The 24,789-nt window shown below is 45.0% G+C and overlaps 1 protein-coding gene across 5 annotated transcripts in view; it reads right to left on the bottom strand.

Moving 5' to 3' along the window:
• Positions 1–24,789, bottom strand: part of LOC126266656 (adipokinetic hormone/corazonin-related peptide receptor variant I-like) — a 1,027,110-nt gene that overhangs the window by 722,704 nt on the left and 279,617 nt on the right. For all 5 annotated transcript variants that reach the window (XM_049971065.1, XM_049971057.1, XM_049971056.1 and 2 more), the window contains exon 2: positions 817–873. The gene's annotated coding sequence lies outside the window, so the exon portion shown is untranslated. The remainder of the gene's footprint in view (positions 1–816; positions 874–24,789) is intronic.

Genomic DNA, 24,789 nt, shown 5'->3' with positions numbered 1-24,789 from the left:
TCAGCTCAGCAGATAAAATGCGTTTCTAAACCTGTTAACTCGCAGCTGGGCGTGTAAATACTAACGAGAATTGCATCTTCCACTGGAATCTGCCATTATGAAGTCTTACTGATTAAAAGTACCAGAGCAAAATTTAATTTAAGATAATAACTTGATATAAATGGTATAAAGGTTTGTTTATAGCATTTAGTCTCTTCTGCTTAACAGTACTCATTACATGCTGGAAGTGGTGCCTTATGCAACTGATAATCATTCTAGCCTGATATTATTTTATTGTACACCAGTACAGCCGTAACAAATTACAAGCAGGCGCACGGACTTCCCATCACTGTAGCACTAATAACAGTAAGATTCCATAACAGTGGATTCTGGTGGATGATTCAGTTTGTACGCCTAGTTAAGAGTTAACAGGTGTAGAAACGTAGCTTGTCTGCTGATCTGAGCGAGTGAGGGAGCGCAGGACTACCTTCGTGACGTACGCGCCGCGGCCTGTCTCTCTGGTGGGCCTCGGACTGCACGCTGTAACGTCACCAGATTCCCGGTGACGTTCGTTTTCACGCCCCGCAGAGGGGACGGCTCTAGGGTGCCCACATTCGGGTTGAGCACGCTACGAATCAGCACGCCAACACCCAGGGTTTGCTCAGTCACTCGACGTCAGTGCCGGGACTGTTACCTGGCACGCCCGCAAGTGTCTGCCACTCCGTTCCTTTGTGCAGTGAAGTACGAGGCTGCCAGCGATCGCGAGCTGTTCAGCTGCAGCTCGGTCTGCCTTGCCGTCGCGTGGCCCAGAGCGGAAGGCAGCCTGTCTGTACGTACCTGCTCGAAGGGGTGAAGCGGCGTGACCGGCTCAGGTGCTAGAAGTTCCCCAACACCCTGAAATGAGAAATCGCACTTTTATTCATTTCCTCATGCTGGAAGCATCACAAGTATGATACACTGTTCATAAGAGGAAAATAAAACCCTAACCAAGTGAGAGTACAGCTCACGCATTGAGGGTTCAGTACGTACTTAGTTTTGTATACACAGAGTTCATCCTTTCAGGGAATACAGAATCTCAACGACATTTGCCTAACTTAGATATCGATACCGGGAAGATATTGGTTCCGAAAATTCCAAGACCATATCACAAAATCTCTACCGCAGTTCGCCGAACTAGTCCGGATACACAGTCAGTTCCAGAAGAAAGTGTACCCCGTTTTTTATATGAAATAAAGGACACTATTATAAATATATGTTTACATGAAAACACAGGTTACTAATTTCACAATTATCGATTATAGCTTGGCACCTTAGCCCTCTCTCCGGTAATCATCCACCTTTCCCACCTCTCAATATCGTCTGACCCACTTCGCAACGAATGTCTTCGACTTCCTATTAATTTCAGCAGCAGCACCATATGGAAGTTTTGGTCCCTTTGGACAATTTGCGAGGAACACTGCCTCGTGACGGTTCAGATATTTTGCACTCATTTTGAGCTGCAACCGACAAAACAAAATATTCAACTCTCACACTATATATCTATATACTGTGCAAAAGCGCATTGAGTACAGATTTGTGATCACTACCTGAGACGTCTCTACGGACATTACATTTAAAATTATTGCCTGCACTTTTCAGTGGAATTGATTGTACATAAAGAAGCGCTCAACGTATATATATTATTGTTGTGGTCTTCAGTCCAGAGACTGGTTTGATGTAGTTCTCCATGCTACTAAATCTTGCGCGAGCTTCTTTATCTCCAAGTAACTACTGCAACCTATATCCTTCTGAATCTGCTTAGTGTATTCTCTTGGTCTCCCTCTACGATTTACCCTTCAACACTAAATTGGTGATCCCTTGATGCCTCAGAACGTGTCCTACCAACCGATCCCTTCTTGTACATTTGTGCTACAAATTCCTCTTCTCCCCAGTTCTATTCAATATCTCCTCATTAGTTACATGATCTACCGATCTAATCTTGAGCAATCTTCTGTACCACCACATTTCGAAAGATTCTATTCTCTTTTATCTAAACTATTTATCGTCTATATTTCACTTCCACACAGGCCTACACTCCATACAAAAAACTTTCAGAGAAGGCTTCCTGACACTTAAATCTATACTCAATGTTAACAAATTTCTCTTCTTCAGAAACGCTTTCCTTACCATTGCCAGTCTACATTTTATATCCTCTCTATTTCGACCATCATCAGTTATTTTTCTCCCCAAATACCAAAACCGATCTACTGCTTCAAGCGTCTCCTACTTCAAGTGTCTCATTTTCTAACCTAATTCCCTCAGAATCACCTGATTTCGACTACATTCCATTATCCTCGTTTTGCTTTTGTTCATATTCATCTTATATCTTTCTTTCAAGACACTGTCCATTGCGTTCAACTGCTCTTCCACGTCCTTTGCTGTCACTGACAGAATTATTAGTTATGTAATTAGGACTGATCTTTACTTCAGTTTCCCAACCAAAATAAATAAATTACATTAACCTAAATTTCCTCTCCTGTCCTTCACACGCTTCCCGTGTGTTGTGGGGAGGGGGGGGGGGGTAGATGTACACTTGGCTTTCTGTCCAGAAGGACTAGGGTTCGATTCCCGAAAAGGGCACCGCCATTTACGAATTTCCCGCCAGTTCCCGGCAGAGGGGACGTCAGCACAGCCTTGAGACACAGAAATTCTCACCATTCTTGTAATTTCCGCCATTTTTTTGAATTTCCCGGTAAAATTTGATATCCCTGCCAATAGGATAGGTAAGGGAGCGGGAAAATGTGGGGTTGGGAGAAGTTGTTGGCGGGAAGCCACGTACCGTCTGAGGAAAACACCTGACATCATCACAATGGGGGTAAATAAGATCAATTTAATTAATTTGCATATCAAATTGAGGACAAAATTGGTGTGGTCTGGCCTTGCTCTACTACTGTGACATCGATGTATTAGATCTTCCATCATCTCTCGTGAAAAAGCTTCTTGCCGTTCCTGAGCCGACAACATCCAAGTAACCACTTTGCATTGGCCACCGCATATCATACCGCTGATGGAGAAATTGAAGGTCTCCCAACACCAGTATATCTCGCGCAGCTTGTCACATCATCGTCACCGCCAAGTGTGAAGGCCATCCGTTGTCTCTGTTGCTGATCGACACTGCAGGCTGCCTGCCTGCCTGCCTGCCTGCCAGGATCACCAGCTACACTACATCCGACAGCGTCGTATGCTCCAAAGGGTCAGTGCGGGTCATCGTCATTTACCAGAGTGAGATCAACGACGCTCTAACGCAGTGTGGAGGCATAAACTCACGCTATGGTTGGCCTACAGACTGCAGGCGTCAACCTGCAATACTTGTATGGACTGTTGGAACAGGAGACTAGAGATGGGGGATCCGCTCCTGAACTAATTCATAGAGTTGAATCTTTCAAAGGAGTGAACAATCAGTGATTCAGAAAAAAAGAACGATAGCTCCAAACGTTTCCCACAGCAGAAAGAAAGAGAGAGAGAGAGAGAGAGAGAGTCGGAGCAGATCATTGGGGCCTCTGCTAGTCAGTGCACACTGCACGCAACACAACACAGCCAGCGCCGGTCACTGCCCTGCTTCTGCCTTAGCTGCCTGCATTGTGCAGTGCCCCATTGGATTTTGTGTTTCACATATGCCGTGCCTTCTCTGTGCTTCCTCTGCCGCGTGCTGTGTCTGACGCACCTTACCTTAGCAGCGCACTCCGTCGGCAATCGTTTCAGTCGCACGTCCTGCCCTCTGGGAAGTTGATGCGAGCAACAGGACAGAGAGCCTCCTAGCGAAGAACATTAGAACTGCTTGCAGCAACCTGCTCGCAAGAGAACGGGCGATTTGTCTCGGAGCGGGTGAGTGGTGGCTGTTCACCGCTGCCCCCACCCTCGGAACTCGTCCGCTCAACGCTCACCCCACCGTTCTCGATTGTAGCCAGAGCGTTGAGCAAAGCAACTCAGGTGTCGCTCTGGTGTCTGCAGTCTTAGCTCACGCAGTAATACAGCTCGCGGCGCGACATGCTTGACTCAGCACCTCTGCATCGGAGTTCGTCTCTACTGGATATTGTTCTTCGTAGTAATACCGTTATGTATATTACATAATTATGTTATATATACATCATTTGTTTTTATTTTATTTTTATTTGTTTAAACTGATCAGATTAGTTTCCTGACGGCTCCTCTTACTGTAGGATTTTTTATTACGGACACTCGAATTTATGCTTTAATTACGAGTGAACCTATAAATGTATAGCAAAATGTGATACACCAATATTTTCCTTGTTTTATTCTGCAGACGGCTATATGCAACACTTTGGTCTTACAGTCAAATTTATATTTTTTTTTCTTATTGTAGTACGGATTTTGCGATTTTAGGCGTCTTCGGAAGAAAATGTTCACTTTAATAATATATGGCTTGCGATGTATTTGTATGAGGTTAATGACATTTCAATACATTATAGCCAAATATATTGTTAATGTATATCTCAAGTTGCAACATTTTCCGATCCCCGAAAAAACCACAACAGTGCAAAATAAATCAATAATCAAAAACTTTGTCATATAGTGGAAATTTCAATAAACAATACAAAATTCTTACTCATTATCTGTGTTACTTCAAAATAGGATCAAATAAGATCAAAATACAGGTATAGTATTGGAATAAACCAAGTTTAAAGGGCAATGTGCCTTCCATTTATTATTGTGAATGAGTGGTGAGTCATAAAAAGAGCTAGATCATATCAGGGAGTGAACAGTTCTGATCCGATGTCTGAAAAGAATAGTTTTGCCCATCTCTACGGGAGACAGCGAAATTTCAACGTGTCACTGGTGCTGGCTGCCAGAAAACTGAATGAATAAATATTAGGTAAGTAATTATGTTTCATTAGTGGCGAAAGACGCTCTGCAGATTCCACAACACCATCCTGACGACGTAAAAGTGTCTCTGTTAGAAACATATAGACTACGTACATCAATAAATCAACTCTTCGTTTCAGTGCTTAGCTAGAGGGCGCGAAGCAGCTGTTCCCAAATATATCCTGCAATACAGTTCCACTTGTCCCGTATCAAATCTATGTAAACGTTGTCTTCTGATGGTTCACCCCCGAACACACGAAGAGCTGGGCGAATGTTGCTAAGTCCTGATCGGTACGGCTTTGTTGCTGGGAGAGTCATGTATAGCCGCTACATCCTGTGCAGGACACAGTTAATCTATATTACTAAACGCGTAAAGCGGTTACAGGCTCCAGTTGAAGGTTGCCAGTCTAATGGTAACAAAAGTTTCATTAACAGTGTTTCATATTTTATTGACCGAACTCAAAAATTAAAAATGCTGTTATAACCTACTGATTAAGACGTATAACCTTACATTAAGGATTTAACAACATAAGTTTAATATTTGAGAATGAGAGCACTTATCAACTTCCAAGAAACTTTACACACGACTTGAAATCTTTTCTAACGTGTATCTCGCAATACATTTTCCAAACAGTATCCACGTATACCGCAAATGTGCGTACACAATCAATGCATTAGAAATAACACCCAACCCGTTGCAAAATACACGTTTATTAAACCTTGACCATAGTTTCGACGGTTTTAAAACCATCTCCAGAAGAAATAGCACGTAAAATCATATCATAAAATGGGTTTTGTTAAGACAGACGGCTACTACTTTCATACAGGGTGGTCAGAAATTCCCGTTACAGACTTCTAGGACTTGTAGAGGGGAGTGAGAACATCGTATTTTGTATAGGAATCCATGTACGGAAACGCCATCCAACGAGACTACAGAGCGTCAAAGTTATATGTGCGGGCGTCTGTAAATGTACGTGTACACGGGGTGATTCTGTGACGGTGTTACAGGCTTTCTAGGATGCGGAGAACGATAAATGCATTAATTTGAAGTAAGGATACCTGTACCGGGAACGAACGAGTCGAAAGTTATAAACTAAAACCGTTCTGATACATCCGACAGTTGAATATACAGGGTGTTACAAAAAGGTACGGCCAAACTTTCAGGAAATATTCCTCACACACAAATAAAGAAAAGATGTTATGTAGACATGTTGCCGGAAACGCTTAATTTCTACTTACTCAGTAGAGGAGATGTGTTTCACATTAGCGAAGATGAACGAATGGTCATAGCTCCTCAGGTACGCAATTTAGAGACCACGTTTATTGGATATTTTTTTCTGGTTTTTGTCCACACTACCACCACTGAAAGTTACCAGCCCTACACTCTTCGCAAAACAAGAACCGGTACATGTATTCAACTGTCAGAGATATCAGAAGGGTTTTCGTTTATGACTTTCGACTCGTTCGTTTCCGGTACAGGGGTCCTTACTTTAAATTAATACATTTAACCGTTTTCCATCATCCTAGAAAGTCTGTAACATCATCACAGAATCACCCTGTGTATACGTACATTTACAGAAGCCTGCGCCAGTAACTTTGACACTCTGTAGTCTCGTTGGATGACGTTTCCGGACATGGGTTCCTGTTCAAAATACGATGTACTCACTCCCCTCTACAAGTCTTAGAAGTCTGTAACGGGAATTTCCGACCACCCTGTATAAACATATTTACATGGCGATTAAGTGAAAGTCATATAGTAGAGTCAAAGACTCACTTTTACTAAAGGTAACGCAATTTTACGTGCTACATCTTCTGAGGAAGACGTTTTAAAACAGTCGAAACCATGTTCAAGTTTTAATAAACCTGTATGTTCAAACTGGTAGGTTTTTATTTCTATTGTCCTAGCTACAAACATTCAAATGGAAAGTGGCAATTAATTTCAGCTCGGAAGACTTATTCTGAAAACAAGGTGAAACGTAACTAAGTATTTTTTCAAATTGGCTGTATGAATCATTCATTCATACTGACAGTGCGGAATTTTTCTTTGAAAAAATGCCGAAGTTTGGCTGTGGTTGCCCGCCCTACAAAACAACATGTTGGTAATTAAGTATAATCGCTCGTGTCCAGGTACGTAGCAAAGCTCATCTACCGTAAAGACTGCCACAGTAACGGCGTCGCGACTGAGCTCTCTCTCACCTTTTAACTTTCCCCTCCTTGGGGAAGTGTTTTGAGGAGTGTGCAGCCTGTTGGCTTTTACTCCACTGTTTGTGTTTTGAGTGTATGATTGTCTTTGACTGTTTTGGCTGTCTGTGTTTTGGTGTTCTGGTGGTGTCTAGTATTCGTCTGAGGTTGGCGAGATGTTTGGTGTTTTAAGGGTTAAGGATTGGGGCTAGGATTTGGGGATTTTGTGATTTTCTCTTCGACTTAGTCGTCAAAGATCGTCATGGGGTGTTTGTGCTTGTCGCGGGACATGTCATACCGACCTAGGGATTGGATTGTTTCCCAATCTGGAAGAGCTCTCATAGAAAGCCCTTGCCAGATCCTGGAATCTTTCTTTGAGGAGTGGGATTTCAGCAGCGGCGTCCAGATAGTCAGCGGGGAATCCCATGGGTAGGTGCAGTGCCTCCTGAGGGCGCGGTTCTGTAGCCTCTGGAATTTGTCCAGGTGCTGCTTTGCCGCGTGTCCCCAAACACGATACGCCTACTCCATTACTGGCCGTATGAGGGCCTGATAGGCGTTTAGTCCTACCGAACAGGGAAGGGAGCTGGTTGTGTTGAGGATTGGATATAGGATGCACATTCAGGCGCAGACCTTCCTGTGGATCTCGTCTATATGGGGTTTCCACGTTAGTCTCCAGACCAAGGTTACGCCGAGATATTTGGCGGATCTGCGCCATGGGAGTCGAGATCTATGTAGGTGCAGGTGAAAAGGGGGGGGGGGGGGCGGCTTGAGGTGGTCCACGTCTGTTTCTTTTCAGGATTGATGGTGATGCGCCAGCGACAGGTCCAGTTTCCTGTGTTATCTAAAACCCTTTGTAACCTACGAATTACCAGGCCCTTATTCGCATTACGAGTGTAAAAGGCGGTATCGTCAGCGTACTGTGCGGTGTGCACCAAGGGGGGGGGGGGGGGGGGGTGGCGTTGGAGTGTCGACAGTGTACAGACTGTACAAAACGGGCTCCAGGACCGATCCCTGTGGCACCCCAGCACGAATACGCCTTTTGGTGGAGGTGGCTGTTTCTACCTGTCTCTGTCAAGGTAGAAACGGCAGCGACTGAGAGGAGACCTGCTCCGTACTCCAGGAGGCCCATCGGGCGACTCCCCTTCCGGTCAGCGACGACGAGACTTAATCACGTGGGGCTGCATCCTGATTGGCTCCGTCGATTACAGCAGCATGACTGCTGCGCCTCCTGTGGGTTTTTGAAATCCGTGCCAACCCAATTATATCACTGTACGCCATGTCCAGGAGATTTGCTGTCTAGTCACATTATTGTGACCACCTGTCAAGCGGCTGAATATCCACCTTTCGTGCCGTGGACGCGCTGCAACAGAGGATGTGAGGTTCTGAAAGCTACCGACACCGCTCAACCTTGCCAGCTGCAGCGCCATGTCCGGCTGTTCTCGGTTGAGGATCCAGGGCGTGAAGAGCCCGATTGAGGTGGTCCCGCCCATTCTCGATTGGGTTTAAATGCGGGAAGTTTGGTGGCCGGGAGAGTACAGTGAATCTCCCTACAGCTCTTCTAACTACGTACGTGTACAACGAGCTGTGTGACACGTTGTGTAGTCCTGTAGTCCTGCTGCTAGATCCATCGTGTCGTGGAAAAACAAATTGCATGTATAGGTTGGACATGGTCCCCCAGGATAGACAAGCGCTTTTGTTGTACCTTCCAGAAAAGATCACCCAGAGAAGGCCACAAAAACACTCCCCAGACTACAATGCTCCCTCCTCCAAACTGGATCCTTCTGACGATTTTGCCACGGCGTAACGCAAATGGTCGTCTGTACGATGAAGCATAAAACGCGATTTACCTGAAAAGTACACCTGTCGGCAATCAGTGGATTTCCAGTAGCAGCATTGGCGTGCAGTTCCCAGCCTTTAGCGCGCGTGCCTGAACCAGGTACATGCTGCAAAGACTCATATGCAGTTACGTTCGCTTACGGAACGATTTGAAGTGGAATGATCATATAAAATTAATTGTTGGTAAGGCGGGTGCCAGGTTGAGATTCCTTGGGAGAGTCCTCAGAAAATGTAGTCCATCAACAAAGGAGGTGGCCTACAAAACACTCGTTCGACCTATACTTGAGTATTGCTCATCACTGTGGGATCCGCACCAGGTCGGATTGACAGAGGACATAGGGCTGATCCAAAGACGAGCGGCGCATTTTGTCACAGGGTTATTTGGTACGCGTGACAGCGTTACGGAGATGTTTAGCAAACTCAAGTGGCAGACTCTTCAAGAGAGGCGCTCTGCATCGCGTGTAGCTTGCTGTCCAGGTTCAGAGCGGGTGCGTTTCTGGATGAGGTATCGAATATATTGGTTCCCCCTACTTATACCTCCCGAGGAGATCACGAATGTAAAATTAGAGAGATTAGAGCGCCCACAGAGGCTTTCCGGCAGTCGTTCTTCCCGCGAACCATACGCAAGTGGAACAGGAAAGGGAGGTAATGACAGTGGCACGTAAAGTGCCCTCCGCCACACACCGTTGGGTGGCTTGCGAAGTATAAATGTACACGTAGAATTGTTGTTGAGGAGACATTTTTGGCAGCCCCCTTTATTCATGTGGACGGGCAGTTGCTGAACGGTTGAGCGTCTACTCACCCGTACACATCCCCGCGGCCATCATTCACCTCTGTCCTCTGTGGCCTGTGGTGTACCACAGTTGCGCTGCTGCCGGTTTTAAATAAAGTCATTTTGACACGCACGGATACTAAAATCATGGCTGGACCTAAACAGTTTATACTGTCTTAGGTACGTCGGACATGCTTTCATCCTTGACCCGAAAGCCAAAGGTCATGCCTGTTTAGACGTCAGATAAATCGCACGGTTTATGCGTTACGACAACGACTGCACTCTTTTTCGCGTCCCCTGACACACTTGTCACACCCTCCATTGCTGCCACCTGCCGTCCGAGACTGCTTACTGCACGTTGACGTCGAACATAGGAGGCTGTCACATTAATGCACATGAGACCGTGTAACGGTTCAATGTACGGTATCAGGAATTTCTTCTTTCGACTTCTTTTGGATGTGTTAAATTTCGTTTCGGTTGTAAGTTAAGGTAGTCTACAGGGTGGTCCACTGATAGTCATCGGGACAAATATCTCACAAAATAAGCGTCAAACGAAAAATCTACAAAGAACGAACTTGTCTAGCTTGAAGGGGGAATCCAGATGGCGCTATGGTTGGCACGCTAGATCCCACTGCCATTGGTCAAATGGATTTCAACTGCGTTTTTTTTTTAAATAGGAACTCCCATATCTTATTACATACTCGTGTAGTACGTAAAAAAATATGAATTTTTTGGTTGGACAACTTTTTTCGCTTTGTGATAGATGGCGCTGTAATAGTCACAAACGGATAAGTACGACCGAGCGAGGTGGCGCAGTGGTTAGCACAATGGACTCGCATTCGGGAGGACGACGGTTCAATCCCGTCTCCGGCCATCCTGATTTAGGTTTTCCGTGATTTCCCTAAATCGTTTAGGGCAAATGCCGGGATGGTTCCTTTGAAAGGGCACGGCCGATTTCCTCCCCAATCCTTCCCTAACCCGACCTTGCGCTCCGTCTCTAATGACCTCGTTGTCGACGGGACGTTAAACACTACCCACCACCGTATAAGTACCTGGTATCACGTAACATTCCGCCAGTGGGCACGGTATTTGCACCGTGGTACATTACCCGTGTTAAAATGGACCATTTACCAATTGCGGAAAAAGTCGATATCGTGTTGATGTATGGCTATTGTGATCAAAATGTCCAACGGGCGTGTGCTGTGTATCCTACACGACACCATCCAAGTGTCCGAACCGTTCACCGGATAGTTACGTTATTTAAGGAAACAGGAAGTGTACAGCCCCATGTGAAATGTCAGCCACGACGCGCAACAAATGATGATGCCCAAGCAGGTGTTTTATCTGCTGTCGCGGCTAATCCGCACATCAGTAGCAGACAAATTGCGCGAGAATCGGGAATCTCAAAAACGTCGGTGTTGAGAATGCTACGTCAACATCGATTGCACCCGTACCATATTTCTATGCACCAGGAAATGCATGGCGACGACTCTGAACGTTGTGTACAGTTTTGCCATTGCGCACAAGAGAAATTACGGTGTGATGACGCGTTCTATTTAGCGACGAATCGACCGATATTACTACAAGATGTTTCACTGAATGACAGAATGGCGATGTACACGCAACATGATGGATGTTCGGCATATAGCTCAGGTGCGGTTGAAGCGGTATTGAATAGCATATTTCATGACAGGTGGATTGGTCATTGAAGCACCATACCATGGCCCGCACGTTCCCCGGATCTGACGTCCCCGGATTTCTTTCTGCGGGGAAAGTTGAAGGATATTTGCTATAGTGATCCAACGACAACGCCTGACAACATGTGTCAGCGCATTGTCAATGCATGTTCGAACATTGCGAAGGTGAACTACTCCCTGTTGAGAGGAATGTCGTTACACGTATTGCCAAATGCATTGAGGTTGACGGGCATCATTTTGAGCATTTATTGCATTAATGTTATATTTACAGGTAATCACGCTGTAACAGAAAGCATGCGTTCTCAGAAATGATTAGTTCACTAAGGTACATGTGTCACATTGGAACAAGCGAAATAAAATGTTCAAACGTACCTACGCTCTGTATTTTAATTTAAAAAACCTACTTGTTACCAACTGTTCTTCTAAAATTGTATGCCATACGTTTGTGACTATTACAGCGCCATTTATCACAAAGCGGAAAAAGTGGTCCAACTAAAACATTTATATTTCTTTACGTACTACACGAATATATAATAAAAAATGGGGGTTCCTATTTAAAAGCGCAGTTGATATCCGTCTAACGTATAGCAGCGACATGTAGCGGGCCAACCATTGCGCCATCTGGTTTCCCCCTTCAAGATAGTCAAGTTTAGTTCTTTGTAGTTTTTTCGCTTGACGCTTATTTCGTGAGATATTTGGATCGGTCACGATCAATGGACCACCTTTGATACTGTAACTGGAGAGACTACGAAACCATACCAGTAACGTGTAAAATACGTATTCTAACACAGCCCTTCACTCCATAAGTTTATCAAAATTTTCTATTGGACAAATATGTGCTCATCAACGGCATTGCTGCTTAAAGCTGTATCGCATTTACTGTTCTACTGCTTGAATCTTCCACGAGTTCTGTGAAAATTAACGATGAAACATTATAATAAGGCTTGTTAGTGTCTAATAAGTGGTACGCTCACAAAGTAACGGGAATTTTGTAGTTTCACTTGTTGTATTAGTCAGATTTATACGATTTCTTCCTTAGTGTGTTGGTAAACATGTCTGCAAAATATCCGTACATTGCACAATGGCAAACGCAAGTTCCTCAGACGTCGCTAGATGAGGTGATCAAAGACGCGAAACTAGTCACACGCGTCGTAACTAGTATAGTAAAATGAGTTTACAAATATGACGGCGGAACTATGGCTCAATCGTCCTTGTAGAAACTTTTTGGTTCCCCAAGATGGGAAAAACGCTCGTCACGTAGGTTGATCTCAATGCGTTCTTCCCGCAAGAGCGAACAATCAATGAAAAGTACCACTTTTAAGTTCAATGCCTTTTGCGTGAAGCAGCAGGATAAAAATTGCTGCGTGGGCAATGCGGGCCCAAGTCATACACTGAAGAGCCAAAGAAAGTGCTACGCCTACCTTATATCGTGTAGGGCCCCCGCGAGCAGGCAGAAGTGCCGTAACACGGCGTGGCATAGACTGGACTAACGTCTGTAGCAGTGCTGGATGGAATTGACACCATGAATCCTGCAGGACTCTCCGTAGTCGGTGGAGATCTCACTTGAGCAGCACGTTGCAAGGTATCCTAGATATCCTCAATAATGTTCACGTCTGGTGAGTTTGGTGGCCAGCGGACTGTATAAACCGAGAATCTTCCTGGAGCCACTCTGTAGCAATTCTCTACGTGTGGGGTGTCGTATTGTCCTGCTGGGATTGCCCAAGTCCGTCGGAATGCACAATGCGCATTAATGGATACAGGTGATCACACAGTATACTTACGTAAGCGTCATCCGTCAGAGTCGCATGTAGAAGTATCAGGCGCCTCGTATCACTCCAACTGCACTCCAACTGCCTCCACCAGCTTCAACAGTCCCTTGTGTCACGCAGAGTCCACTGGTTCATGAGGTTGTCTCCATACTCATACTCATACTCATACTCATATACGTACGTGTCCACAATTTGAAACGAGACTCGTCCGACCAGCCAACAGTCCAATGTCAGCGTTGACGAGCCTACGCGAGGCGTAAAACTTTGTGTCGTGCAGTCATCACCGGTACACGACTGGGCCTTCCGAAAGCCCATATCGATTATGTATAGTTGAATGGTTCGCATGCTGACACTTGATGGTCTAACATTGAATTCTACACCAATTTGCCGTAGAGTTGCACTTCTGTCACAATGAGGATTATCTTTAATCGTCGTTGGTCCCTTTTTTGCAGGAACTTCTTCCGGCCGCAGCGATATCGGAGATTTGAAGTTTTCCTGATTCCTGATATTCGTAGTACACCCGTGAAATGGCCGTATGGGGGAAATCCCCACTTCACCGCTACCTCGGAGATGCTGTGTCCAATCGCTCCTGCCCCGACAGTAGCAAGACGTTCAAACTCAAATGTTGATGACCTGCCACTGTAGCAGCATTAACCGATGTAACTATTCCTCCAGACACTGTTTGTCTCATATGGGCGTTGCCGACAGCAGCACAGTATTCTGCCTGTTTACATATCTCGCTGTTTGAATACGCTTGCCTATACTAGTTTCTTTAGCGCTCCGGTGTATATTGTCTATTGAAACTTGAGGAGGAAGTCATAAAAATTGTTTCGTATTAATATGTAACTTAAATATCGATCTCTTAATTACGATGCTTACGTAGAACAGTGTAATTGTTATAGAACAGATACAAGTATGCACGTTCGTAGAACTGCGTAGACACAACGTTCGCCGTAGCTCTCTATAAGCTAGGCACTGAACTTTTTAAGCTTTTTTCGTGCCTTTCGACGTGAGACTTCCTTTGTCTTGCGTTTTCTATACCTTGTAGCAAATTTTCGGTTCGTGTGAGACGACTTTGTTCATTATTGTGTAAGTTTCAATTTAATACCAATTTTCATTTACCTTGCGAAAATTTTTACTGTCCCACTTTGAGTACTAATAACTGGTAGCGCTCTATAAACTCTCCACAACGTCCTAGCTAAACGCGTTTGCATGCTATACCGGTTTTTGGTTCACACAGTTAATTTGCAGCAGTCACGCTCTTGTGTCTGTAGTCGTACGGCGACGTCGCACGCAAAACAAATCCAGTGCGGCTAACACGTTCACACATGATCTGTCAGTCGTGGGCTCAAACATTGTTCACGTATTACTAGTCTCGTACTTAGCGATTCAAATGTGATGGTATTTTGTCACACAAGAAAGTTGGACCGACGAGCGAACAGAAGCTCCCACACCACAGTCGCCGGTATCTGTGCGAAGCAAGTCATGACGTTTGTACCAGGATGTAACGTATGCTCACACTGCATTCCTTGTTCGTAATTTTAACAAAACACAACAGTACACTGATTCCCCAGTTTCCACATTCGCCAGACACGGCCTAATGTGACTTCTTTCTGTTCGTAAAAGTAAAGGAAACCTAGAAAGGCTGTCGTACTACTAGGGAAGAGGAGATTAGAAAAGCGTCGCTGAGGGAGCTGGAAGTTCTCTCATAGGTACGCGGTCCAGTAACATTAACGTGACCACTGACAACGTTCGACGTCAACACTAACCACTCACCGTCAGCAGATGGTGGCACTAGCAGTGGAGGGCATGCAACACCTGTCGGGGGACGCGGAAAACAGTGCAGTCGTTGTCGTAATGCAGAAACACAGTGCTTTGTCTGTCATCACCAACGGCACGATCATTGGCTTTCCGGGGCAAGAGTGGAACGGCAAAGTCTGTCAACTGTTTGAATGCCGTCGTGTTTGAAGTAGCAACACGGCGCCATCCAAAAGCGGCAGCTGTATGCAAGACGGACCACAGATGACAGGAATGAACAACAAAGGCGGAGATGTGCAGATGGGAATAGACAACGTTTGAGCAACTGACAGCGTAGATGAACCCAGGGGCTGCCAACAGTGTCTCCTCAGCGAACGTTGCTGTGTATGGGTCTCTGCAGCTGGCGCCTGGGTCATCATGCATGAGTGCTGTTCGTCGGCGACGAAGGATGGAATTTCCCATCAGTATTGCAAGTTGACGTCCACTGAGTGCCGACGCATAGGCTTTTCAGACGAATGACGTTTTATGCTCCATCGGACAGATGGCCGCTGGCGTCTATGGCGTGAAATACCTGAAAGCAAACGCCCTGCAACAATCGACGGAAGAGCACCTAACGGTCTAGTACTCGAATTAGAGCCCCTGCGTTATTCAGTATGCATTTCGGTAGCGATACCGTTCGGGTCTAGAGAACTAAAACATTGACGTCGGTTCGCGTCGCACAAGCCAATCAAAAGCAAGCGGGCGTAGATGCGCGCATGCGCACTGCAGCGCGCACAGCGCCACGAACACAAGGTGGCTAGCCAGCAGACGACACAGGCGCGCTATTCTTCCAAGTACCGAAAATTGCGTTTACGTTGCCATAACGTATAACGCCACATTACATCGAGCTGACGTGCCCGCCCTCATCGCCCTTGCCTCCTCCTTAACAGTATCAGGCGCAGTATATCCATTTCCATGATTCTCAACTGAAATGCTTACAAATTATACAGTTTCCTTGTCCGCATGTTTCCATGCATGCGTAATAACGATAGCGTATTTGACTCTATTCTGCAGATTGTCGTAAATGCCGCATTATTTGATCTTATTCTCATTCACACTGACGTCGTGTTTTGGATTTGACGTTTCGGAAAATGAGTTAGGAATAGTGTGCAGTACCACATTGTACTAATACATCTATAAAAAAAAACACGCGAAAAATTGATTATGAGAGTTTCAAATGATAAGAAGATAAACAGAATATGGTTATAACTCGCTCCTACAGATCCAGATGATTAAGTAGCCCACTTCCCTATATGATACGTCAACGATTTGGGTCTTAAAAACAAAATTGAAAAAAAAGAGTTTTCGAGAACTCCTGCAGTTCGTCGAAGTTTATAACATGCATCTCATGAATGAAAATGTTTCGTATATGGTGCTACAATCTAAAAATATTATGGCGCAGATGTTTCATCTCTGTCTACTGTTGTTGAGGATTCGATCGCAGATAGACTTGTGACAAGCAAGATTATGAAGGTGACTGCTGTTAGTTGCGTTAAAAAAAGTATAGCGTCCCATTTAAAACACATGTACTTGCTTCATTATCTCTGTCAGTATATACGTTTGGATTATTGTGCATGTACCAACGTATGTGTCCCATGGTCCGTTATGATTCGCCGAACACCGCTTGTCGATACCTGCAATAGCCTCCGTAACAATGGGGGTCTTACGTCTTACGCGACTCATCCTGTATATCAGTTCATTACATCCAGTCTTACAAATTTCGTTTTTCTGTCGGACACACGGCCAGATCGTCCGCTCTCGTAACTCCGCCATCTCTCTCTCCACATCCACCACTGCTGGCGGCTCACCTCCAACTGAGCAACGCTAAGCGCTGTTCACATTCAACTGCCCAACACTATAACAGCGAATATTGCAACAATGTCAACCAGTCACAGATTGCACACAGCACAGTCAGCGATTTTCATACAGAGTGCTACGTGGCGTTACCAACATAAAAACCAAAACAGCCTACTTACAAATTGTTCCGGGGATTGGAAAACCAGCTGCCGTAGGCGTATAATACGAAGTGTATAATATCTAGACGAATAAACAAAATTCTTTCCAAAGCCGGCCGGAGTGGCCGTGCGGTTCTAGGCGCTACTGTCATGAGCCGAGCGACCGCTCCGGTCTCAAGTTCGAATCCTGCCTCGGGCATGGATGTGTGTGATGTCCTTAGGCTAGGTAGGTTTAATTAGTTCTAAGGTCTAGGCGACTGATGACCTTAGAAGTTAAGTTGCATCGTGCTCAGAGCCATTTGAACCATTCTTTCCGGAAAACAAATATTGGCGTTGTTCTGTGAAGACACCGCAAGTAGACGCTTCGAAGTAGCCACTGGCACGCAAACAATGTTCGATGTTTTCGCTGAATCTACACAGCACAGTACGGCGCTGATAAGTCTCGCGCAGGATTATCAGCACGGTCCATAGGCTGCACCCAAGTCGTAAACAGCGCGGCCTGATATCCGGGGAGTGGGGGAAGGGGAGCACGTTTCCAAACGGGACTGGGTCACGCGCCACCTCCGTGACGCAATCATCGTGACGTCAATGCTGTTTCCTTGGGGGCACTCTCACGTGTACAGCGAAATGAGATTTTACTCGTTGTGGACGCGATCCAACTTCACGTCTCTGAGCAGACAAGTCACTGCACGTATACAGATGGCGGTAGTATCGCGTACACGAGGTCATTTGTACTAAAAAAAATGGCTCTGAGCACTATGGAACTTAACATCTTAGGTCATCAGTCCCCTAGAACTTAGAACTACTTAAACCTAACTAACCTAAGGATATCACACACATTCATGCCCGAGGCAGGATTCGAACCTGCGACCGCAGCAGTCCCGCGATTCCGGACTGAAGCGCCTACAACCGCACGGCCACCGCGGCCGGCTCATTTGTACTCAGACGATTCATGTGAAAAGGTGTGATTACGGCTGCACCACGGGAGTTGACAGACCTAGTTCGCGGAGTAGTAGTTGGAACTAGACGCAAGGGACACTTCATTACGGAACTCGTCGGTTAATTCAGTATTCTGAGGTCCACAGTGTCAAGAATACCAAATTTTTAGGCATTTCCTCTCACCACAGACAATGCAGTGGCAGACAGCCTTTCCTTAAAGAGCGAGAGAAGTGACGTATGCGTAGAGTCGGAAGTGTGAAGAGACAAGCAACACTGCGTAAATAACTGCTGAAAAGAATCTGGGACGTACGACCAACGTATCCATTAGGACAGTGCGGCCATTAAAATTGCTACACCAAGAAGAAATGAAGATTATAAACGGGTATTCATTGGACAAATATATTATACCAGAACTGACATGTGATTACATTTCCATGCAATTTGGGTGCATAGATCCTGAGAAATCAGTACCCAGAACAACCACATCTGGCCGTAATAACGGCCTTCATACGCCTGGGCATTGAGTCAAACAGAGCTTGGATGGCGTGTACAGGTACAGCTGCCCATGCAGATTCAACACGATACCACAGTTCATCAAGAGTAGTGACTCGCGTATTGTGACGAGCCAGTTGCTCGGCCACCATTGACCAGACGTTTTCAGTTGGTGAGAGATCTGGAGAATGTGCTGGCCGGGGCAGCAGTCAAACATTTTCTGTATCGAGAAAGGCCCGTACAGGACCTGCAACATGCGGTCGTGCATTATGCTGCTGAAAAGTAGGGTTTCGTTGGGATCGAATGAAGGGAAGAGCCACGAGACGTAAGACATCTGAAATGTAACGTCCACTGTTCAAAGTGTCGTCAATGCGAACGAGAGATGACAGAGACGTGTAACCAATGGCACCCCATACCATCACGCCGGGTTATACGTCAGTAGTGCGATGACGAATTCACGCTTCCAATGTGCGTTCACCGCGATGTCGCCAAACACGGATGCGACCATCATGATGCTGTAAACAGAACCTGGATTCATCCGAAAAAATGACGTTTTGCCATTCGTGCACCCAGGTCCGTCGTTGAGTACACCATCGCAGGCGCTCCTGTCTGTGATGCAGCGTCAAGGGTAACCGCAGCCATAGTCTCCGAGCTGATAGTCCATACTACTGCAACCGTCGAACTGTTCGTGCAAACGTTCCCAGCTGTTGACTCAGGGATCGAGACGTGGTTGCACGATCCGCTACAGCCATGCGGATAAGATGCCTGTCATCTGGACTGCTAGTGATACGAGGCCGTTGGGATCCACACGGCGTTCCGTATTGCCCTCCTGAACCCACCGATTCCATATTCTTGTAATAGTCATTGGATGTCGACCAACGTGAGCAGCAATGTCGCGATACGATAAACCGCAATCGCGATAGGCTACAATCCGACCTTTATCAAAGTCGGAAACGTGATGGTACGCATTTCTCCTCCTTACACGAGGCATCACAACAACGTTTCACCAGGCAACGCCGGTCAACTGCTGTTTGTGTATGAGAAATCGGTTGGAAATTTTCCTCATGTCAGCACGTTGTAGGTGTCGCCACCGGCGCCAATGTTGTGTGAATGCTCTGAAAAGCTAATTATTTGCATATCATAGTATCTTCTTCCTGTCGGTTAAATATCGCGTCTGTAGCACGTCAACTTCGTGGTGTAGCAATTTTAAGGGCCAGTAGTGTAGTTAATTGGCTGTGTCAGTAGATATGAGTGCATTTTGTAACAACACGACATCGCCTTCAGCGCTCGTCTGGGCTCAGGACTACATCGTTTGGATCCTAGACGACTGGAAAGACGTGGCCTGATCAAATGAGTTCTGTTTCAGTTGGTAAGAGCTGATGAAAGGGCTCGCGTGTGGCGCAGACCCCCCGAAGTCATGGATCCAAGTCGTCAATGAGGCACTGTAAAAGCTGGTGGTGGCTCCAGAATGGTGTGAGTTGTGTATACATTGAACGGACTGGTTCCTCTATTGCAACTCAACCTATCATTGACTGGAAATTGTTATATTCTCATACTTGCAGACCATTTGCAGCCGGCCGCGGTGGTCTCGCGGTTCTAGGCGCTCAGTCCAGAACATCGCGACTACTAAGGTCGCAGGTTCGAATCCTGCCTCGGGCATGGATGTGTGTGATGTCCTTAGGTTAGTTGGGTTTAAGTAGTTCTAAGTTCTAGGGGACTGATGACCTCAGATATTAAGTCCCATAGTGCTCAGAGCCATTGGTACCATGTCACCGGGCCACATTTATTCGCGATTGGTTTGAATATCATTCTGGACCATTCGAGCGAATAATCTGGCCACTCAGATCGCCCGACATGATTCTCACGAAACGTTTATGGGACATAATCGAGAGGGTCAGTTCGTGCACAAAATGTTGCATCGGAAACGCTTTCGCAATTATCGACGCTATAGGGGGGAGCATGGCGCAGTATTTCTGCAGTAGACGTCCAAGGACGTGTGGAGTGCTGGTCACGTCGCGCTGTTACACTACGCCGACCAAAAATTGGTCGGACACGGTATTAGGAGGTATCCCGTGGCTTTTATCATCCGAGTGTAGCGTTGGTTTGCGACGAACCAGTTTGTTTAGGATATTTATTTGCTTATGAGCTGTAACTAGTTTTGAGTTGCCATAATCACAGCTTGAGACAACTTACACAGCTAACTGATCTCACGTACCAAGTATCTCGTAAGGCATGTGGCGAACTTATCTAGACGAGAAGTGAAACGTGGAGTAGCTAACAGCAACCGTTTCCACTTAAGGTCAGACACGTTGTTAACGTAGCAGTCCGCAAGGGGGAGAGGAGGAGAAAGGGTTGGAAAGGGGTCACTCCCCGCCATCCCTCCCTTCAGCAGCAGCAGTCTGGTTACGTTATCAATAGTTAGTTATTTAGTCAGTTAGATCGCTAGTTACATGTCCCATAGATCAGTTGAACAAATATTTTGTCGAAATGATTTTTCTTTTTTTCTGCCGGCCAGTTTTTAAGTAGACATTCCTCAATGGAATAAAAGGAGTTCAGGGGAAATGATTTTAAGTTAGATCCAAAACTTGCTTTGCTACCCATCAGGGATTTTATATTATTGGAAAAAGATCAGAAATTTCTGTTTCTGAATACTGAGTTCCTTTCTGAGCCACTGACAGCTTTAATAGCAGGCAGTAAAGATCATTTTTCCCTCCATTGTTGTAAGTATGAACACCACTATTCTCAAATTGTCATGCATTATTTTTGATGGATGTCATAAGCGAGTATATCTATTGGGTTGGCGCAGCTAAACTGCTTAGCTCCTTGAAGAGGTACCTACATGACGTCCTTGGGTGAACACCACATGTTATTCTTATTGCTTGCCTTTGTACAATCAATACTTTCTTCCTAAGTAATTAGTTACCGCCGGCCGCGGTGGTCTAGCGGTTCAGGCGCTCAGTCCGGAACCGTGGGACTGCTACGGTCGCAGGTTCGAATCCTGCCTCGGGCATGGATGTGTGTGATGTCCTTAGGTTAGTTAGGTTTAAGTAGTTCTAAGTTCTAGGGGACTGATGACCACAGATGTTAAGTCCCATAGTGCTCAGAGCCATTTTTGAAGTTACCACAGAAAATTATTCCATAAAGCATTGTTGAGTGGAAATATATAAAACACATCATGAAGTTGATCCACTTGTTTCCAAGAATAGCAATTATACGAAGAGCAACAGCAGCTGAACGTAATTGTTTGGAAAGCTCAGTAACATGCTTCTTCCAGACCAAGTTTCCATCAAAATGTAACCCAAAAATTTGGATTATTCTGCCCTATTTACTGACTCCTGCTCACGTACTGCATTAATTGCCGGTATGACTGTTTATTGTACGAAATTGAATATAACGTGTTCCTTGGAAATTGAGAGTCAGTCCATTTTCTGAGTACTACTTTACAATTCTTTGGAAAATGTTATTTACCATCTCTTCTGTTGCTTTCTGTCTAACGCGATTTACTTCAGCACTAGTATCGTCTGCAAAAAGTACAAAAACTGGAGGTTGAATGTTAAGTGGAACATCATTCACCAACATAAGGAATGAGAGTGCACCTAAAACTGACCCCTTAGGATTCAGTTTTTGATTTCTATCCAGTCACTACAATTTTCTACTCTTCTGTCATCGCTTGAATTACCCAGCATAAAAAACAATTTTCAGTCGTTCTTAATAATATCTTGCTTTCTCTGCCAGAGTCATGGCAGTCTAAAGTGGCGCAAACGTGAACACTTGCTCTCTCGTTGAATCTGGAGTGCAGAAAACTGGTACGTTGCTGAGTGCTTTCGCATTTCTCTAAATAGTTTTCTCCTATTCTACTAACAAGGGGAACGAAATGGCCAACCGATTTGGCTCATATTTAGCATTTCGCTTGTGTACAATCTGAAGGAAACCACCTCTAAAGTTCATGACACGTAATCCGCTCAAAATTGATTGGACCGATAGAAAATTGAAAACTGGGAATTTTTCCATCGTCATATGTGGTGTTTGCGTATGTCCATTTTCCTAGAGCTCGAGGAAAGGAACTGTTACGACCGCCGCTTATGTACCCATCAGCTAAAGTCTGTTGAACGAAAGCACCGCTGGTGTAACGGCCGAAGCATCTCGCTGGGCGTTCGGGAGGAGTGCACCTGTGTTCGAGTCTCACTTGCACGCTGCAGTTTTGTTTTCATTTGTATTTTTCCCATAATGAAATTGGTTGCGTTATCATTATGGAATTATAACGCGGTAGGCAAATACATTTCTCAAATTACCCGGATTAGCAAAGAATTAAAACTTAAATCCTGGTTGCCTTACAGTCCCTCTTTCACAAGTCTGTTACCTGCCCTCACTTTGCTTCGAACAAGTACATGGATGGTATTTGTCATATAAACACTGGAAGCAAATATACTCGCGGAAGCAAGAACGTCTAATAAGTGCAATCTTAGCGTAACTACATCTTTGCATCCGACGAAAAACAGACTTGGTTTACATCGATGACTATATCTTTCTCTGAAATTAATTTTTATACATATAGCGTACACATTAAAATCGCCTGAAAAATCGGTACTGGAAGTTGATCATGAACTATGCTACGATTTGTCGTTGCATCCACGCGGTTGTCCAATTCCTGCTGGGTTTCCAGAAGCTGACTGCAATTCTGGAATCTCCATGAGCCTTACTGTGAACGACCATGGCGCGCTGCGCTACTAACCCACGGAGTTTCACAGTTTAATTTTCTTTCCTTGCTATTATTTCTTACTAATCAATATTATCTGTTGAAAAACGCTCAGTTTCCACCTGTATATCGATCCAGTTCATTCTGATTGTATTGCACAATTAGCTTTCTCAGCGCCAAGCCCGTAAATTCTAAGGCCCATGCCTCCTTCCAAGACTATCGAAAATTCGCTCGGGAAGTTGAGAATGATATTCATAAAAGGTGTATTTTATTTATTGTAGGACTAGTAAATCAACTACCTCAACTTCTTCGCAGTTTTTCAAGAAATGGCCCTATTTTCGCCTGACGAATGTCCCAGACCAGTAAAACGGTATTTAACTGAAATAGCAAAATTGTTTACAGACGATAAATACATATTAATTGCTGTTGACTCACAATGGAATATTTTACGCAATGTAAAGCTGCATGAAGTGAATGACTGCGTTAAATTTGTGGCAGAAGTGCACTGTTATAGAGACTCCGAACGAGAAAATCCCTTCCATGAACTGACAATTATCACTTAAATGTGTTGTCACTCCCACATTCTAATGCAGATGTAGAGCGCGTTTGCAGTTTTGTGAATAATACAAAATCAAAAGAACAGCTGAGTAACTAACTATTGCCACCAAGAATAATTCCAAAAGTATGATAGGAGCCGAAAAGTTTGTGGAACAAAAGTTGGTGAGACAACGGGAGCCATAATATGATGGTTTTGTGTTGACAGGTGGGATCGCGTCAGAGATATGAAGGTCAACCTTTTTTTTATGGGATGCTATAGTTTGGTACTTATTTTGTGATAGCGGCTATCAACACGAATCAAATGATTCAAATGGCTCTGAGCACTATGGGACTGAGGTCATCAGTCCCCTAGAACTTAGAACTACTTAAACCTAACTAACCTATGCACATCACATACATCCATGCCCGGGGCAGGATTCGAACCTGCGACCGTAGCGGTCGCGCGATTCCAGACTGAAGCACCTAGATCCGCTCGGCCACTGCGGCCGGCCAACACGAATCTAATTACGTGTAACAGTAAAGTCTTTGAAGGTCACAAAGGTGGCATGAACGTCCATTTACAGAAGGTGTTCGAAGTGATGACCATTGATATCAATGCAATGCTGCAATCTTCTTATCATGGACTGAGCGGTATTCCTTATCACATCGGCGTTTATCGAAGCACATGCTCTGACAGTTCTCTCTCTCATATCTTCAAGTGTAGTCGGAACGTCTTTATAAATAATATCTTTCACGAATCCCAACAAGAAGAAAACCAGACGCGTCAAGTCTAGCGAACGAGCTGGCCACGACACATCTCCTCCGCATTTCAATCCAACGATTTCGGAATTGTCTCTGCAACTCATTTCTAGCCATCAGCGAAAGATGTGCCGGACACCCATCATGTTGATACCACATTCTGTTCCTTGTTCCTACAGGTATTTCTTCCAATAACAGACCTAACGTTTCTTGCAGGATTGTGGTGTACTTCCTACCATTAAGATTTCCTTCGATGAAATAGGGGCCTATAATTCTGTCCTCCAGAATCCCAACCACACATTCACCGACCACGGTTTTTGGTGTGCAACTTGCGGCTGCTAACATGGATTTTCAGTTGCCCAATGATTAATGTTATGCAAATTAACATTTACATGGTTTGTGAATCTAGCCTCATCAGTAAGTAAAGTCAGATTAATAAATGTGTCATCCCTCTGAATATGAAGTTGAGCCCATCGGCAGAATTCAATGCGATGCATAGAGTCCGGACCACGATGAC

Source organism: Schistocerca gregaria, chromosome 4, assembly GCF_023897955.1.
Source record: "Schistocerca gregaria isolate iqSchGreg1 chromosome 4, iqSchGreg1.2, whole genome shotgun sequence".
Taxonomy (NCBI): domain Eukaryota; kingdom Metazoa; phylum Arthropoda; class Insecta; order Orthoptera; family Acrididae; genus Schistocerca; species Schistocerca gregaria.
The sequence above is the reverse complement of the archived record's forward strand: the minus strand, read 5'-3'. Positions and strand labels throughout refer to the sequence as shown.